Genomic DNA, 5,958 nt, shown 5'->3' on the forward strand with positions numbered 1-5,958 from the left:
ACAAGAGACCTCAGTTTCTCTATGGCTCTGTTCACCACCCCAGTGCTAATGACCTTTAACCTTTATCTCTGATCTGTACTTCTGCCCTGAACTCTGGATCCATGCTTCCAGTTTCTTACAGAGTATTTTCCCCTGGCTGACCTCATGACCCTCCCTCCATCTCAGAATATATACCCTGCCACACCTTCCCCAAATCCTCCTTCCCCTCAGTTGAAAGCATTCCACAGACATTTTAGTCATCTCTAATGATTCCTTTTTCCTCACCCTATGCAACTGGTCACCATGGTCTGTTGTACCTAATCTCTAGAATATCTCACATCTGTTCCCTCCTCATGCATATCCCAAAGGCTCTTAACATCTCTTGCTAGGACTACTGCAATAGCTTTCTACTTTCCCTCCCAGTATCCAGGCATTTCAGCTCATCCTCCACATTACCACAAGGAAAATTGCTAAAACCCACATTTGATTACGTCACTCATCCATGTTAGTGTCCTGTGATTGATTTTTCTGCCGCTTCCGGGATAAAGTCCAAACTCTGGCCCAAGCGGCCTGTGAGGAGTAAGGTTTAAAGGCCATATCATCCTACAGCATTTCCTATTTTGATTAGTGACCCTTTGCATTCTAGCCCTTTTTCGGGCTAATCTCCAGCCATACGTAGTAGAGCCCCTCAAACATATCAAGCACTCCCAGGACTTTGTGTGTGTAGTTCCCTCAGCCTGGAATGTCTCCTCTATCCGATGGAATTCTTTGAAAAAGTACTGTATCTGTCACCTCCGTACACCCAGTGTCCCCTAGATCAGTGTTGGGTATAATAGGGACTCAGCAAGTGCTGAATGAGGAACTCCCACTTCAAGGAAAGCCCAGCTCTCAAATGTTACATCTCATTTCTTCTGACCACTGCCCACTTCCACCACAATTAAATGTGATAGTTCCCTCCAGCCTTCATCATTTAATAGAAATTTCATGAGTTGCTGCTAAGTACCAGGTCCTGTGAAAAGAGAGAGGGCCATAAGTAACCTCAGTCAAGGGTAGTAGGGGGATAAGCCATGATTAGAAGACTGAGATGTGTCCCATAGAGAAATTAATGTGAAAGACCACATCATGAGCATCCTGCTAACTGGTGAGTACGGTGTATGGGCCGAGGGAGTGAGCTGAATGAGTCAAATGTTTCATGATGTCTTAGACCATTCAGGCTGCTATAACAAAATACCACAGACCACACAGCTTATAAACAGAAACCTTATTTCTCACCGTTCTGAAGGCTGGGAAGCCCAGAATCAAGGCACCAGCATGGTCACGTTCTGGTGAGAGCCTGCTTCCTGGGCCAGAACCAACACCTCTTTCTGTCCTCACAGGGTGGAAGTAGCAAGAGAGCTCTGTGGACTTTCTTTTATAGGAGAGCTAATCCCACTGACAAAGGCTCCACCCTCGTGACTGAAACACACCCCAAAGGCCCCACCTCCTAATACCATCGTCTTTGGGGGTTAGGAAGCCAATACACAGATTTAGGGAAGACGGCAACATTCAGACCATAGCACATGGTAACCGGATATGCCAAATGCACAATAGGGTGCAGGCAAGAGCGCCCCTTCCAAACGGCGCGGGGCCGATCGCCCCAACACCTTCCCCGTCTGGTCCCCTCTTGCTGTTTCTTACTGACCCATTCCCCTTAGCTCTCTTAAAGCAACCTCCTGGCTTCTAGCCTAACTCTGCCTGCTTGTCCAGGTTCTGTATCCAACAGAAGAAGAAAAATGCACACCGTGCAGCCTACACAACAGTCCACTTTTTAAAAGTATTTTTAAAAACTTTAGGAGCTTTATCTATCGATTTTTGGCTGCTCTGGCTCTTCATTGCTGGGCGCACGCTTTTTCTCGCTGTGTGAGCAGGGGCTGCTCTCTAGTCGTGGTGCTCAGGCTTCTCTTGTTGTGGAGCGCAAGCTCCAGAGTGCAGGCTTCGGTACTTGTGGTGCACAGGCTGAGTTGCTCCATGGCATGTGGGATCTTCCCGGACCAGGGAGCAAACTCACGTGCCCTGCATTGGCAGGCAGATTCTTAACCAGGGGGCCACCAGGGAAGACCCACAACATTCTACTTTGTATTAAAGGCATCTGTGCCTTTGGGATGGGGACTTTAGTTTCTCATGCCAAACAGTGCTTCATACACAACAGACCAACGTGTTTGGTTGGATGAATGGTCATACTTAAATCTCTTCAGACTCCTCTAGTCTGTAGCCTCATACCAGAGAATCTCAGAATCTGCATCAAGAATAGATCTACATGAAAGATGACAGAGGGACTTCCCTGGTAGTCCAGTGGTTAAGAATTTGCCTTCCGATGCAGGGGACGCGGGTTCAATCCCTGGTCAGGAAACTAAGATCCCACATGCTGCAGGGCATCTAAGCCCATGCGCTGCACCTAGGGAGAAGCCCACGCACCGCGGCTGAGACCCAATAAAGCCAAACAGATGAATAAATTTAAAAAATAGCATAGGCCAATCAGACCTTCATGCTTACCCTGCACCAAGCACGTGTCCAGTGCCTCCAGTGCAGAGAACGCTCTACCTTCTGAAACAGCCCGTGTACTCTTGACTATCAAAATTTGCATTCCTGTGACCTTCCTCCAGGCAGGCCCTGCCCTCGGAAGAACACAGACCAGCTCTTTAAATAGCTGAAGGCTGCTCTCAAGTCTCCTGAGGAGTCTCTTCTCCAAACTAAACACATCCCTGACTCCTTTTACCTTCATCGTGTGGTGGGATTTCAAGTATCTTCACCATCTTGCCCACTGCCCCTGTTTTAAATAGGAAGGACAAATATGATACTGGCCAGATGGGCATAATACAGTTTCCTCCTTCAAGCTGTTGCCATAAAGAGAACACTCAATCAGAAGCTTCATACAAGCAAAAAGCAGAAAAGTTACACAAAAGGTTTGAAAATAGGCTTCTGGTTACCTCATGGCTTGAAACAGCCTCTGCCCACTCTATCCACAACACATCCCAACATAACCCGCCACCCACTCTACCCATGACACATCCCAGTGTAGCCAGGAAGGCAGACACATGCACGCAAAATTTTATTTCTAAAAAGAGACAAGCGTTACTGCTAGAAGTCTGTATTTTCAGAAATTTCCTGCAAGCTCACTGAAATTAAGGATTAGCCAGCTCCAGCCGTTCATGTCCCTGGATGTGTGAACTCTCAACTTCCCAGCACAACACAAATGATCGTGGTCTGGGGCAGTGCTTGAGGTCAAAGAGGTGAGGTCTGGGGGCCTGCACTGCCCCTCTTGTACCCAGCTCCCACTGTCCCCAATGCCTCCTCCTTTTAAGATTCAAACGTGCCCATCGTGCACAGCTTGCTTCCATCCGTCTCTGAAACTCTCATCCATCAAGGACCTCAAAGAGGGTAAGAACTGTGTCTACCATTTCACCCTGTACACTTGCCTTCCCCCACCCAAAACTGCTCTTCAGAAAACATTCCACCAAGTCATTTATATTCTCTTATGAATCCATATCTGTATATTATTTTCCTAGGGATATTTGCATTTTAAGTATCCTTTGCAAATATGGTTTCCAGTTAAGGCGATTTCAAGCATCAGCTATGTAGTGAATACGGTAGGTAAAGCGTGTCAGGTAAAGATCCTTCCTTCTTGGGCTGCAATTTCATCATCTGTCAACTGAGAGCCCGTGGTGCAGTTCCAGTCCAAGCCCAGAGGCCTGAGAGCCCAGAGAACAGTGGCACAGCTCCAATATGAAGACCAGCAGGCTTAAGTTCCAGGAACCGCCAATGTTTCAGTTTGAGTCCAAAGACAGGAAAAATTCGATGTTCCAATTTGAGGGCAGTCAGGAAGAAGGAACTCTGTTTAACACAGAGGAAGGTCAGCCTTTTTTTTCTACGCAGAACTTCAACATCGGACGAGGCCGACCCATTTTGGCTTCACTCCATCTACCAATTTAAATATCACCCTCATTCCCAGACATCTTCACAGATAAGATTCATCATAATGTTTAACCAAATAGTTGGGCACCTTGTAGCCCAGTCAAGTTGACACATAAAATTAACCATAGAAGTAGATGATGGTCACTCAAAAGGCCTGGCCCTGGTTTTGAACAAGAGAGACATTGGATGGGAAACTGCTTTGAACTCCCAGACGTAAAGGCAAGGTCATCCAAGTCTGTCTTCCCCTACTGTCCCGCCCATCACCCCTACAGTCTCTTTCCAGTCCCACTTCACAACTGTAATTTTTCTTTTTTTTTAACATTAAGAAAATTTTACAAGTATTTTAAAAGAAATATTATCTATCCATAAAGTTCATAGACATTAAATACTTACTTCTACAGCATACTGAAACAAAAGCCACAAAGTCTTTCCAAAAAAAAACACGAAACCACTCACACAGTATTACTAAACCAAACCTAAAGGTCAAAAAAAAAAAAAAGAAAGAAGTACCACAATAAACCACATGAAATGCAAAGGCAAAACACGGCCTTCATCCTCAGCTCAACCACCTGATATTAGAAGCCAGGGTGTTAAGCTGAGGTTGTCCGTTTGCTTAAAAATAAGACGGTTTTTATTTGCCCATTCATTTTGTTTGCTCAACAAGTCATTTAATCAAGTAAGCAAATTTAGTGATCCCCTACTGTGTGTAGCTACAGACCTGGATATGGGCAAAGTAACAATGAATGAGATGCAGGTTTTGCTCTGGGGAAACTTGATAGGAGAACAGACTGCACATGTCTGCTTGGGCTCCCCATCTCATTTACCATCACCTCTGGGGCGCCCTCTCCACCCCGCCCCCACCTGAGCTCATCCCGACCAGACAGGGGCCCCCGTGTGTATCCCCCTAGCCCTGGGCCCCTCGTCACAGCACTGTCACACGTTCTGAATTGCTTCTGTGTGTCTCCAAAGTCCTCATTGGTTGGGGACCTCCAAGAGACCTCCAAGAGGGCTCCTATCTTTTCACCCTGCCACAGTCCTGGCACATGGTAGCTACTTAAAAAGTGTTTGTGGAAAGAATTCATAGATGATTATGCCAAGTTTTGTTTTATTAGAATATAATTGATTTACAATGGTGTGCTGGCTTCTGCTCTACAGCAAAGTAAATCAGTTATACATATACCGACTATTTTTTAGATTCTTTTTCCGTATAGGTCATTACAGAGCACTGAGTAGAGTTCCCTGTGCTAAACAGCAGGCCCTTATTAGTTACCTGTTTTATAGGTGGTAGTGTGCATATGTCAATCCCAGTCTCCCAGGTTACCCCGCCTCCCTTTCCCCTTGGTGACTGTAAGATTGATTTATACATCTGTGACTCTATTTCTATTTTGTAAATAGGTTCATTTGTACCATTTTTAGATTCCACTTACAAGCGATATCATACAATATTTGTCCTTTCTCCTCCTGACCTACTTCACTCAGTATGATAATCTCAAGGTCCGTCCATGTTGCTACAAATGGCATTATTTTGTTCTTTTTTATGACTGATATTCCATTGTATATGTGTACCACATCTTCTTTATCCATTCATCTGTCAATGGATATTTAGGTTGCTTCCGTATACTGCTGCTAAGTCACTTCAATCGTGTCCGACCCCATAGACGGCAGCCCACCAGGCTCCCCCGTCCCTGGGATTCTCCAGGCAAGAACACTGGAGTGGGTTGCCATTTCCTTCTCCAGTGCATGAAAGTGAAAAGTGAAAGTGAAGTCGCTCAGTCGTGTCTGACTCCTAGAGACCCCATGGACTGCAGCCCACCAGGCTCCTCCGTCCATGGGATTTTCCAGGCAAGAGTAGTGGAGCGGGGTGCCATGGCCTTCTCCGTTCCATATACTAGCTATTGTAAATAATGCTGGAATGAACACTGGAGGGCATGTGTCGTTTCAAATTATGGTTTTCCCCAGGTAAATGCTTAGGAGTGGGACTGCTGGATTATATGGTAGCTCTGTTTTTGGTTTTCTTAAGGAATCTTC

Source organism: Bos indicus x Bos taurus, chromosome 16, assembly GCF_003369695.1.
Source record: "Bos indicus x Bos taurus breed Angus x Brahman F1 hybrid chromosome 16, Bos_hybrid_MaternalHap_v2.0, whole genome shotgun sequence".
Lineage (NCBI taxonomy): Eukaryota > Metazoa > Chordata > Mammalia > Artiodactyla > Bovidae > Bos > Bos indicus x Bos taurus.